Here is a 13,103-nt window from a genome sequence, read left to right on the forward strand (position 1 = left end):
CCCCCCCCCAACTTCAAGCTTAGCCCCTCACCCGCTGTGTGACCTCTCACCCAATCTCGGGAGCCCCAGGTCATCTCTAAGATGGTAAAGATGGTCTCTCACAGGGTGGCTGGGAGACTCTGGGCCCTGGCTTCCAGGCGTGGGGGTGGCTGGGCATCTGGTCTGGGCCCCATTGCAACCTAACCTAACGGCTCAGGAACCCCAGCAGGAGATGCCCAGGGAGCTGTAGTTTCACCATACGCTCTCGGAGCTCCGATTTCACTGGCTTTAACACACAATCACTGTCCCATTGCCCAAGTTGGCGTGCATGCCGGTGTCTCTCCACTCCGATGGCCTCGGTCAGGTGTGAGGAGGGGGAATGAGTTCGGCCCACCTTGTGAAGCGTTAAGAGTTGGGCATTTTCTAACCCAGGGGCTTTTTCGGGTGACCCGTGGTAGCCAACCTCAACCTGAGGCTTTTCTGCCCCCCTGTTTGGCCCTCGGTGTGTGTGACACATGACTTGGTGGCATTCGGTGGTCCGCTGGTGACCACTCTGGTTCCTTCGTGGCGTGGCTGTGTGGTCACAAGAGGATTTAGTAATTGTGGTTGTAGCGTGTCCAGCATGGCTCAGGTGAGCTGGGATTCCATGTGCCATACTGGCTGCCTTCCTTCCACCTGGCCCCAGGTGGAATGTGTGGGAGGGGCCAGATGGCCAACAGCAACCCCCACCCCTGCCCCCCTGCCCTTCCAGGGGTTGGAAGTTGCTGGCTGCCGCATTGTTCTTGCCAGTGGAGCAGGGAGGGAATGGGTGTTACTTCCGGGCTGAGGTAATGACAGTGGGAGAGTGCCAGTAGCCAGCTTCCTTTCCCCCAGGGGTGACAGAGTGACCTCAGCTGAGGATGTCCTTGGGGAGGACCAGGGTCTGAGTTGAAAAGCACCCACCCAGCAGGATGGGCTCGTCACACAAGGGTGTCGTCTTGGGGTTTGGTTTGCCTGTTCAAACAGTGTCGACATAGTACTTAATAAGGATGGGTGAGGCAGTGGGCAGGCTATTGAGTCCATCAAAGTCAACCTCCACCCCTGCTCCCACCGCCGGCTCGGCTCTGCAGCACTGGTCAAAGGCAGTACCTTCTCCCGGCCACCAACCTCAGCCTCTCGGCTTCCAGGCCCCTGTTCATGTTCCTTTGATTGCCGTGTCCCTAAGTCACTCGTGTTTGGGGAGTATCCCAGCTGCCCGCCTGAAGTTTAGGGAGGATGGGCTGGCAACAAGGAGTCCCTGCCTGCCGGAAGTTGCCCACTTGGACAGTGTTGGCTCCGGAGATCCTGGGGTTCTCAGCGGAAGTCCTTGCTGCAAAGCTGTAGCTGAGCTAGTGAGGCAGCCACCAGGCTCTCTCATTGCACTCTGGGAATGTCATTGGCCCGAACTGCTGCATCCCATCCTTTGTGTTCGCAGAACAGGACCCCTGGTGGTTGGTGTAGTGGTTACGCATTTGGCTGCGATCTGCATGGTCAACAGTTTGAAACCACCAGCAGCTCCGAGGGAGAAAGACGGGGCTTTCTACTCGTTGTCAGCAGTGAGAGTCCCAGAAACCCACAGGGGTTTGCTATGAGCCAGCACTGACTCAATGGCAGTGAGTTAAATTTGGGTCTTGGTGTTAGCAAAGTTGATGCTCCTTTCAGGTGGGGACAGGCTTCCTGGTGGCTGTCTTTGGCCAAGAATTCTTCTCAGCCTTGGCGTACACAGCAGGCTTCAAGAATTCTTTCTAGCCCAGCAGTTGTCGTTCCACCCCCAAAGGGTCACCACCACATGAGGAACTGTATGAAAGGGGCGCGGCATCAGGAAGGTTGAGAACCATTGTTCTAACCTCTGCCCTTTCTCTGCCTCGAGTGCGGCCCCCCCCCCCCCCCCAGTTCCCAAGAAGCCTTGCACAGCCAAACCCTTCTTGGCATCTTGGGAGGACCAGGGGTTGGGGTGGGGGGTGTTCAGGTTTAATTAAAAATAAGATGGCTCAGAATGAAGGTGCCCGGCGAGTCCTCCAGCTTGAATATAGGGAGCTGTGGCCTCTAGTGGGAGAAAGCTGTGGCCGGTCACTTCCAGGACCTTCCAGATCAGAGATCTAGGACTCTTGGCTGAGGGCTGGTGCCTCTTGTTTTACAGCCCCCCAAAACCAAACCCACTGTCTCCGGTGGATTCCCACTCACGGCGTTCTTGCAGGACAGGGAAGAACTCCTTAGGGTTTTGTGGCTGCTCATGAGGCTCCTGTGCATGGATGCAGAAACAGTTGTGGGGATAGAACAGGGAATACTGCATGATTTAAAATCAGGAACGGTGTGTGTCAGGGTTGTAGTCTCTCAGTTGTCTCCATACTGACTCAGTCTGTATGCTGAGCAGATCATCTGAGGAGCTGCCTGTCTGAGGGAGCACGGGGCCGAATTATTGGAGGAAGGCTCGTTAACCATCTGCGGTCTGCAGATGGCATAGCCTTGCATGCTGAGCGTGAGGAGGACCTGGAGCACTTGCTGATGAAGATCGTGGACTGTAGCCGTCCATACGGACTGCAGCTCAGTGAAAAGAAAGCGCTGGACCACAGCAGACAGCGTCGTGATAAACGGAGAAAGGGTCGAAGTTGCCAAGGATTTCACCACCAGTGCTCACGGAAGCGACAGTGGACCTGCCACACAAGACCTCTTTATCGTGTTGGGAAGCAGGGACGTGACTTTGAAGACTGGGGAGCACCTGACCCAAGCCATGGCATTTCCAAGCACCTTGTATAGATGCAGGTGCAAGTTGGACATTGAAGAAGGAAGCACCATGGTTGCCAAAAGAACCAGCAAATCTGTCTATGGGAGAAGCGTGCATCCAGAATGTTCCCTGGAGGCAAGATGGCGAGACTTCGCTTCACATACTTTGGACATGTTACCAGGAGGGACGGGTCCCTGGAGAAATGCTTGGTGGGAAGTGGAGAGGCAGGGAACCAGAGGAAGGTCATTGACGAGCTGAGTTGCTGCTGCAACCATGGGCTCAGGCAGAAGAGTGGTAAGGTTGGCACAGGACCCAGCAGTGTTTCCTTCTGTGCCTGGAGTTTCTGTGAGTCGGAAGAGACTGGCCCACACCTACCAACGACGATATAAACTTTATGGTGCCAACTGCCCATCTTCCGGCCTTGGAGCATGCCAACAGGGCTCTTCCAACAGCACCGAACAAAGGCACCACCAAGTTGGTTCCGACTCAGCGCCACGTGGTAGTGGCAGCTCCTCTTCAATTGATTTGCTTTCACCCTCGCTGGAGCACAGTGAGGAGAGTGCGGGGGTGGGGACAGGATTGACACCCCCACAGGTGTCTAGGCCACACTTCTTAGCGGGAAGCTGTGAGGCTTTTCCACACTCCCTGCTATAAACCATTTGAGGAAGAAGAGGGTGCCGCCCCGCTGTGAACCTGCTCCTGGGCAGGGCTTCAGGTGGAGGGGCCAGTGGACATGGCTCTGCGGGTTGAGGGCTGTTCGTGCTTCTCAGCGGGTGAGGCTGCACTGGCCTTCAAGATGTGGTGGTCGGGAGGGTCGGAAACCCCAGGTACACAGTCCTGTGGAGGGGGTTGCCATCCCTGGCCCCCTCGAGGTCTAGGCTTTTGCTAGAAGAGAGGGCGGGGCCTGCTTGTTGTTGCTTCTAGACTTGGGGTTCAAGTGATCGTTCTTCCTTGGGCCCGGGTTACTTGAGGTGGAGGATTTCCCACAAGGTAACTGCAGCTTTAAGGCAGTCAGAAGCCTGGGAGGCCCTGCCTAGTGATTAGCTCCAGCGTCCATGGTCAGATTCTACTGCCAGTGCCCCTCGCCATCCATCTGCCCACTTGACGTGCACTGGCACCTGTGTTACCTGAGGTCCACTTGCTCAGGGTCTTAAAGGATGCTCAGGCATGGTTTATTGAAACGTAAATGGGCTGGGACCAGACTGTGGTTAGCTATATCAGACTTCTCTGTGACTAGCCGTCTGTAAACCATGGGTTCCCAGCCTTATTTGGCTTACCACTCAATTTTTCAGAAAAAAACAAAAAATAACTCCTCCACCCCAACCCCCCAGCACTGGAAAATGTTAGTACTGCAGCCCCTAATCCGGGGTAAAGTATAAACTGCAAGATCACTGCTGTTGGGTCAGTGACTCAGAGTGACCCTATAGGACAGGGTACACTGCCTTGTGAGTTTCCAAGACGGTTGTGGATGTTAGCTTTTTTTTTTTTTCCCCAAACCAGTTAAGACCAGCACTTTCATGGAGTAGAAAGCCCATCTTTCTCCCAGGGTGAAGTATTGGTGTGTAACTGCTTTTGCAGCACCCCTTCCCCTGTGTCCATCATTCCAGTGTCCTCTCCTGGTGGACTTCCGTTTTACCCACTTTGGGAAACAACATCCGTATCGAGAGAGGGTGGCAGCTGTTTCTTTGCTGGTAGAGCTCACAGAGACAGTAGACATCAGTTCAACACGTTCCTCCCCTGCTTCCATGCACTGCCCACCCCCACCCCGGCTTCCTTTCTAACCCTTTGGGTTGCTGTTGTCAGTGGGACTCCTCCATACGCTCAAGGCAGACGATCTTTACGAAGCATGTCGCTCACCCAAAGATTCATAGCCTTAGGAAACAGCACGTGCTGCTCAGAATCCAAATCGGCGTCATAGCTGTGGATTGGACATTTGGGTGATTTTATAGTTTAGAAATGAATTCAGGAGATATTTTTGGTTTAACTCTAAGGATATCTCAGGGTAATAGTCGTTAGGGGCCATGCAACCTCAACCTCTGACTCCAAAATGGATTCTCTGGGGAGTTGAAATTCTCTTCTACATTTCCTCCTTTTGATCAAGATTCTGAAATAGGATCTGTGATTAAAACATCCCGTAGTGGTAGCCGAGCATCAGTCAGTTCTTTTGGGGCAAAGGAAGCAGTTGTTCATGGAGTCAGTTAACTACTCATCCATGAGTTTTCTCAGGGTTTTGATGTAGAACTTGAGAGGTTTTCGAAAAGATGGGAGTGACAGATTGGTCAAGGAGCACGCGGAACAAGAACATGGCTCTCAGTCAAGGAGCTTTGACAGAAGCACCTCCCTGGGCAGCTTCCTCCAAGGTGCCTCAAGATAGCGGGGTATGCCAGCCCCTGAGGCACATCCTTTTACCAGGCCCAGGCCATCACTGCTCTGTTTTCCACCAGAGATTATGTTTGCCTTCGCACAAATATTATAAGCTGTCATTCACACATAGTGTTCCGTATGCACATGAGCGAGACATACATAGGCATTGTGGAGGTTTCAGAAAGTTTGTGGCACAATGGAACTAACAGCGGTTCTCAACCTGTGGGATCGCAACCCCTTTGGGGGTCGAACCACCCGTTCACACATCTTTCTGATGATCTTAGGAACCAAGACAGTGCTCCTCCGCCCACCTGCAGATACACCCACCTACGAGTACTTGGTGTGAAGTCCTTTACCCATGCTCCACCAGGCTTCGAGACAAAATTCCGTTTATGTGTCATTGGAAATAAATATCACAATCTATAATTACATCGTTTTTGTGGCGAATCACTATGTTTTCAGGATGCTCAATTTGTAACAATGAAAACACATCCTGCTATCAAATATTTGCATGGCGGTTCATAACAGTAGCAAAAAGACAGTTATGAAGTAGCAAAGAAAATAATTGTATGGTTGGGGGCCCCCAGAACATGAGGACCTGTATGAAAGGGTCGCAGCATGAGGAAGGTCGAGAACCACTCAACTAAAAGGTCTACAGACTTTGAGAGCAGCCTCAGTGGGCAGCATTTGCCCCATCTTCTCTTGGCAGACACTTGGCCGATTTCCAGCCTCTGGCTTTTCTGAATGTAGCCGCGCTGAGCGTTCTTGTGTGGGTCTTTTTGTGGGCATCTGTTTTTTATTTCTCCTGGGCCCATGCCTAGAGATGGGGTTGCTGGTCCCTAGAGATGTGTTGTGTTTCATTACGTTCAGCAACTAGAAGATGGGACGCTTCCACCAACTTGTTTCAACACACCTCGGAAATAAATGTGGTTTGGGGTCCAGATCTCCTCAGTAAGGTGAGCCCCACAAATGAAGCTTCTCTATGTAGTGTGTATGAAGGTTACCTTTAGACTGGCCTGTTGGGGTGCAATAGCATGAAAGAGCTTGAAGTATTAAGAGAATGACCACAGTGTGGCAGGAGAAGTGAGCACAGGTCCCCAGGAAAGGGGTCTCAGGAGCATTACTCTATCCATGCAGGGTTCACACAAACCTTAAGTTGGTTTGGTTTGGTTTTTAAAGCAAAGTGCAATAAAACAAGGTGTGTCTACATGCAGTTTGGGGGTGGGGTCCCTTTTTAAAGATCACGACTAGGATTTCCGTGTTGAGCCAAGTACAGTGGAGTTGGAGGAACTAGTGGGCGGAGCACCTCTTCTCATACTTGCTGCTGAGAACTGGTCTGGGTCACAAAGCGTGACTGCCTGTTAAAGGTAGAGCTAGCGTTCGTGTCAGAGTCATGACGTCAGCAAGGTGGCCTTTCTCCACAGACCTACAGGGGTTTCTGGGAGCTTCCTTCCAAAAGAGCCAGTGCTTTTGTCTTCCCAGAGTTCTTCCTGCATCACTGGCTGGGGTTGGGGCGTGGGGGGCCTGTGGACCTTGCCATCTCTGAAAAAAGGGGTTCCTTCTGAGTTTCGTTTCCCCCCCTCTCTGAGGCTTCCCCCTTCGCCTGCTCCCTTCAAGCCCATTCTCACCAGGGCTCCCCAGATGAGAGCTGAGAGGGGTGTCAGGCCTCTGGTTCAGTGCATCCTGGTGAATTCTGTTCCTTCTGAAGGTCTCTGTTGTGCGATCATGGCGAACAGAAGTTGGAAGCGTGTTCAGTAAGTGTTGGGGTGGGGACACGGGTCTTCATCAGCCCAACAGTCCTGCAGTCTGATCAGACAGTTTCTGGTGTCACCAATTCAGTCTAGGGCCAGGACTTTGAGAGGTGTGTGTTTAGGGGTGCTTGCATGTCCCTTGAGTGAATTCTTTTTTTACTTACCGTATATACTCAAATATAAGCCAACCCAAATATCAGTCCAGGTACTTAATTTTACCACAAAAACGGCATTAAAAATGTGCTGAAAAACTCAGTTTATACTCGAGTATATACGGTATGTCCATCTTACCTTTTCAGAGTAAGTTCTTTACGGACTCGAGACCTGGAGACTGTCCGAGGGGGTGGAAGAAAGGCTCTCACTAACCAAACTCACTGCTGTCCAGTCGATGCCAGCTCGGCAACCTTACAGGACAGGGTGGAACTGCCCCTGGGAGTTTCCGAGACTAAATCTTCACAGCAGTAGCAAGGCGCGTCCTTCCCTTGTGGAGTGGCTGTATGTTTTGAACAGCTGACCTTGTGGTTAGCAGCAGCCCAATGCATAACCCAATGTGCCACCTGGGCATGGAATGTAATGGAAGAATGTGAAGTGGCAGCTCGCAATGTCTGACCTCTGCCTTAACGGGGGAAGGAGAATCGAGGTCAACACCCCGAGGCTTATTCCTGTGAGGCAATGGTCAGACATGCCTCTCCCCCTCCCCACTTTTTACCCATACTTTTGTTGTTGCTTATTTGTGTAAGCATTGGTGAATATAAAGTAATTTTTAAAAATTAGACCATTCTAGCTTATTCATTCATTAACATCATCCTCTAACTCCCAGAACCTTTCAAAATCTGTTACCCTGTGACTGTCTTGAAGCATCTAAAAGCTACCTGCAGACGCCTTTTGGGGACATCTAACCCGATGCCATCATCATCACTGCCTGTCGCTTTTCAAAATCATTTTATTGGCGCCTACAGCTCTTACCACAACCCATCCTTCCATCCATTGTGTCAGGCACGTTTGTACATACGTTGCCATCATCCTTTTCAGAACATTTTCTTTCTACCTGAGCCCTTGTTATCAGCTCATTCCCCCCTCCTCCACCCTCCCTTGTACCGATTCTTAATACCCACCGCCTCTGCCTTGGGCACTGAGACACGCGTCTGCTGGGTTTGACAATCTGTTGGAGTAGCTACGTGGGACCCTACTCGGGATGACGGGTTTATTGTGGCAGGTGGCTGATTACAGTTGGGATCAGATGTAATCATCCTGAGTATCAGTTGGTCCGAGTAGAGAATACACTTGCCCGTGCCTTATCAGATTGGGGGAGGTACCCAGAGATTGGCAGTGGACAGACAGCCCCTCGAGCTCAGGCGCCGTTCCTAGCATGGACCCTGAGCACTCTCCATCGTTGGCCATCATGTCATGCTCAGGTGTCATTCCTGGTACCCAGGCCCCATGGTAGGAAGGGCTCCCATCACTTTGTCGTCTTGACTCTGCTGTGCTTACAGCCTGAAGTCATCAGGGCTCTGGTTTTCTGAGCACGTCACTCCTTGCCAGGTGCTGGGAGTCGCTCAGGGGCCAGGCTTGCTTTGCTCAGGTTCCAGAGCTGGTACTGCTTTCAGCCTCAGACTCGACCCACTGCTCTAAGAGACCCCATAGGACAGGGTAGAACTGCTCTGCGGGGCTTCCAAGGCTGTCCATCCACCTGGGAACAAACGGCCTCATCGTCGTCCCATGAAGCGGGTGCATTTGACCCCTCCACCTTTCTGTTAACCCACCCGCTGCCGTGGAGACGATCATGACCCCTCGATAGAGAAGCTGTGGTGTGGCACACATGATGGAGCATTTGGCTACCGACTGTAAGATTCACCTCCTGAACACCCTCCTCCTCTGTCCTCATGGTGCCGCAGCAGAAAGACCTGGCCATCCTCCCGTGGGAGAGTCACTGCCCGGACAAGGCCGGACAGCAGCTGCGCTCCGACACATGGAGTTGGAATCAAGTTCACGTCAGCCAGCTCCCCATTGGAAGCAGGGCAAGCAGGCCCTGTGGCTCATTCGAAAGTTCCCCGACATTTGATCCCCAGGAACTCTAGTCCTTAAACTGAGCCGAGGAGGAAGGCTGGTGTGTAAGCCTTCTGCGTGTCCCTGAGTGTTTCAGAAGAAATCTATATCTCTGCTCTGTGTTTAAATATAGCTTTGGTGTTTGCTACTGAGACCGGATAAGCAATGGAGTATGTAGGCCATTGACTTAGGAGGGTGAGCTCAGAGGTTTTCAAAGAAGCTGGTTACTACTGTCGGTTACTGAGGGGATGGACAGAACTCACCAAATCACAGGGGCTGGGGAAGAACCTGCCAGAAGAATCACAAACGCCTGTCCCCATAGGGTGCCAGGACTGCGTTTATGCAGTGGCTCACAGCCTCACTCACTGCTCTAGGCTTGTGGTGGGGCTCTCGGAGCAGGCTGGGGGCTGTGGTCCTGTGAACCCCTTTCAGCAAGGAGGAGGGGAGGGGAGGGTCGTGGAGACCTGTGCCAGTGGGGCGTTGTCACGCAGCCCTGCCTCAGCCCGCCTTGTTTGGGATTGCATGTTTAAAAGGAAAACTGCCACCCCCATCTGAAGGTATGTGACATTTACAAAGAAAGGTCTCTAGCCGAAGTTTGGCTCGACAGCTTCCAATTATATTTGAAAGAGTTTTCCTTTTGAAAAAGAGAATGAATCCAGCTATTGGAAATAAGGATCACAAAGACCTTAAACACGTTTAATCGAATGAGATATTTAATTTATGTAGAACGCCGTTGTTATGCAAACGGAGAGGCCTCTCTAGTATGAAGCCGGGCCAGTGCTGTTGAATTGAAGCTCAGAGCGGTTTTCTGAGCGAATGGCTCTTAGAAGTTTGGGGGAAAGTGTGGTTATGGAAATATTTTATATCGGTCCACTTGGACCTGATGGCACCTTTTGGGCCGAGAGGGAGGTGTTTGGCTGTTTGTTGCTGGGAGGTACAGTGAGGATAAACTCCTGTGCTGTGGATAAAGTCTGGAACGACAAGCTGCCTTGAATTTTCTTCTTTGGGATTCTTTGAATCAGCAGGGAGTTACCAGGAAGGGAGCTCGCCAGCTTTCCTTAAAAGGGAGGCAGGAGATAGTGGGGCGGGGAGGGGGGCACAAAGGCCTTGGTTGACAGTGAAATCCAATGGTAGCAAAAAGTGTGAGTGGGGGGCGGTCAGGTCCCTTTGCCTGTGAGCAGGCTCTGGGGCAGGCGCCTCCCGACCCTGCCCACCTTTGAGTACACACAACTCCAGAACCTTCTCTGAGCGAGCTGGTTCTTGGGAGCCGTCCAGCCCACCGGGACTGCCTTGTTGGCCTGCTCAGCCAGCTGGCTGCCTGTGGTTTCGGTTTTAGCCAGGCAGGCCGGGCAAGGGGGCCTGGAATGTCCTGCATAGGCAGCCTACTTACGCTGGCTCTCCTCTGCCCTGTTGGGTGGCTCTGCCCAGTAGGGGGGCTCCGTGATTGTGCTCACTCCCAGTTATCTTTGCCAGCCCCCGCCGAGAAAGGCTGTTCATGAGCTGACAGTCTGGCTGGGCTCCTGATCCGAGAGCAGCTCCAACGGTGTGACGGGTGCCAGTGTCCAGCCCTGAAGACACTGCCCACGGCTGGACAGCACGGTTCCAAACATAGTTTAAAATGGGGCAGACCTCCTGGTTCCTCAGACGGGATAAAGCCTCTTTGTTTAGATGAGTTACAGCCGTGCGGTGTTCGGCTGGGAACCACAGTGGTGGGCTGCTCGGACCCACCGCAGTGCCGAGGAAGAAAGGCCTGGCAGGGCAGTCCCTGAAAGGCAACAGCAAAGGGGACCCTATGGGGCTGTTCCACTCTGTCACATGGTGTGGCTCGAAATTGGGAGCAACCTGACAGCCATGGGTTTTGGAGTTGGTCAATAGAATCACCTACAATAGGAGAGAGTCCCTTACCTCTGGACTTGACAACTCCCTGGGTACCTCCAGCGAAGCTATGGCAACCACATCACCAGCCGGACCTTCCTGTAGATGCTGCCCTCCCCCTGAATCCCGTCTCTGGTGTGGCACACGTGCCCCCCGCGTGTGTCTGGGGTTTACTTGCGTCGTTAGAGCAGGTATCAGATGCGTCCTTTCCTGTAAGCTCCACCTCAGTCAAGATGCTGGGTCCCCTCCTTGGTCACCACACTTTTCTCCTGCTCCCTCCCAGCCCCTAACCCCTGGCAAGTGTTCATCGGGTCCCCATCTCTGTGACTGCAGCGTCTCCAGGATGTCGCAGGAGAGGATGGTGCAGCATGTAACCGCCCACGCTTGGCACGGCTTCTTTGAGGTTCAAGCTGTCGCGTGTAGCAAGAGTCCGCTCCTGTGTGCTGCTGAGGAGCACCCCCTCCCCACTCTCCTCCTAAAGACTTTAGGCCCGGACGGCACCCAGGATCACGGCCATGGGAAGGGGCAGCCCCTCCCCACGTCAGCGTCAAGAGGACCCGGCACCTCTATTCCGAACCAGACTCTGCCCCCAAGTCCATACCAATCCCTAGTCAATTCTCCTCCTGTAGGACTGGGTAGAGCCGCTCCTGTGGGTTTCTGAAACTGCATTCTTCACCGAAGAATGCCCCGTCTTTCTCCAGCAGGGCAGCTGGCGATTTCAAACGGCTGACCTTGCAGTTAGCAGCCCACTGTCTCCACCAGGACTCCCCAGGTCCCTCCATGCCCCCCCCCCTCCCGTCTTCTTTATAACTTCATGCATGTTGCAGTTGCAAGTGGCTTTGAACCCTGTGGCTTGGCTGATTTGGGGAGCCAGTAGGGTCCCCCCTTGTGGATTGTGGTTACCTGCACCCCAGCATTTTGCCTGGGGCAGGTCAACTCTTGTACGTGGAGACCTGAAGCTTGAGATGCAGGTCTGTCTACGCGGGGCTCTGCTGGACGGGGCAGATGGTTGTGACAGTGAGCTGGCAGGACTTCTGGAAAGACCGTTTCCATCGCCTCTGAAAGTCACTTGGCTCCAAATGTCTGCGTGTGTGGTTTTCATGTTCACCCCAGGATGAGGGGGCGGCACTGAGTGATTATCAGCTGCACCAGCATCCGAGGGAAAGGTGAGCTGTGCCTTTCCATGCCTATCAAGCAGTTATGCATGCACGTGTGTGGTGGCCGAGGGCTCCTGGGCCGTGTCCTCGCTGCCTGGGCATCAGTAGATCAGGCCGCGGGCTGCAAGGGCCTCTGTCTCCTCTTGCTTTGGCATTCAGCCCGCGAGACAAGCCCCGACTGCTCTTGTGGGACCTGAGAGGTCCCAGGACCCAGGCCAACCTCTGCTGCACATGTAGGTTTCCGCGTGCAGCCAGGCCCAGTGAGTGTTGGGCGTTCGCTCTGGTTCCTGTGGTGGGGGACTCCCTGGTCTGGATCCCTCGGGAGAGAAGGGCAGCCAGCAGCTTGACGTCCTTGATGCAGGTGTGACAGGACCGTCCTGGTTGCGGGGTGGGGGTGGGGTCACCAGTATGAACAAAGTCAGGTGGGACTTGGAGAGGATGTCTGCAGACAGATCCAGGTCACCAGTTCGAGCCTCCACCCCATTCCTACGGTACAACCGAGGGGCGTCTGCCAGTTGTACGGGACCCCCACCACCCCAACAAACTCCCATCTAATCACTCAAGTGCCTGCAAGCCATTCGATTCTGTAAAGGTGACTCCTGAAAGCATATTGCTCAAGACAGACATGCCCCACCTAGTTCTGTGAAAAGAACTCTGCTGGTGGAGTGGCGAGGGAGGCGTTGAGCTGTTACAGCAGGATCGGCAGTTCAAAACCACCAGCTGAGCTTGCAGGAAGATGGGGCTTTCTGCTTCCAGAAAGGGTCAGGACCCACTCGACAGGGAGTTTGAGTTTGGGTTTGGAGCCCAATGAGACTATTGTTTGATGTTAAGAACACGCTGTGAGAGTTTTGAATTCGGGTTTAAGATGATCCACGCTGGGCAGTGATTTCAGGGCCCTAGGGCCGTGTTTGGACCCTTTGGGGGTGAGGATGCTGAAGGCACTCGGGTCCATTCTGTTTGCAGCGCTGCACCTTCCTGCTTGGGGCTGATCTGGCAGAGGGAGCCACCTCCTCTCCTCGGTGTCACGGTTCGCCCCGGCGCCCTGAGCCCTGTTCCACCTGTGGGCTGCTCTGCGCACTCATCTGTGCCCAAGAACGGCCCGATGGAGCCCACTCCAGCGTGCCAGCCCTGGTGGAGATGCAGTCGGTTACGCATTTCACGGTTGACATCAAAGCCAGCCCACTGAGC

The 13,103-nt window shown here is 53.5% G+C and overlaps 1 protein-coding gene across 1 annotated transcript in view; it reads left to right on the forward strand.

Annotated features, from left to right (window-relative positions):
- The window catches only part of CTBP2 (C-terminal binding protein 2), a 116,988-nt gene that overhangs the window by 12,847 nt on the left and 91,038 nt on the right, over nt 1-13,103 (forward strand). The window lies entirely within an intron of this gene.

Source organism: Echinops telfairi, unplaced genomic scaffold (assembly GCF_000313985.2).
Source record: "Echinops telfairi isolate 266 unplaced genomic scaffold, ASM31398v2 ScPeMD7_70;HRSCAF=299, whole genome shotgun sequence".
In the NCBI taxonomy this organism is placed as follows: Eukaryota; Metazoa; Chordata; class Mammalia; order Afrosoricida; family Tenrecidae; genus Echinops; species Echinops telfairi.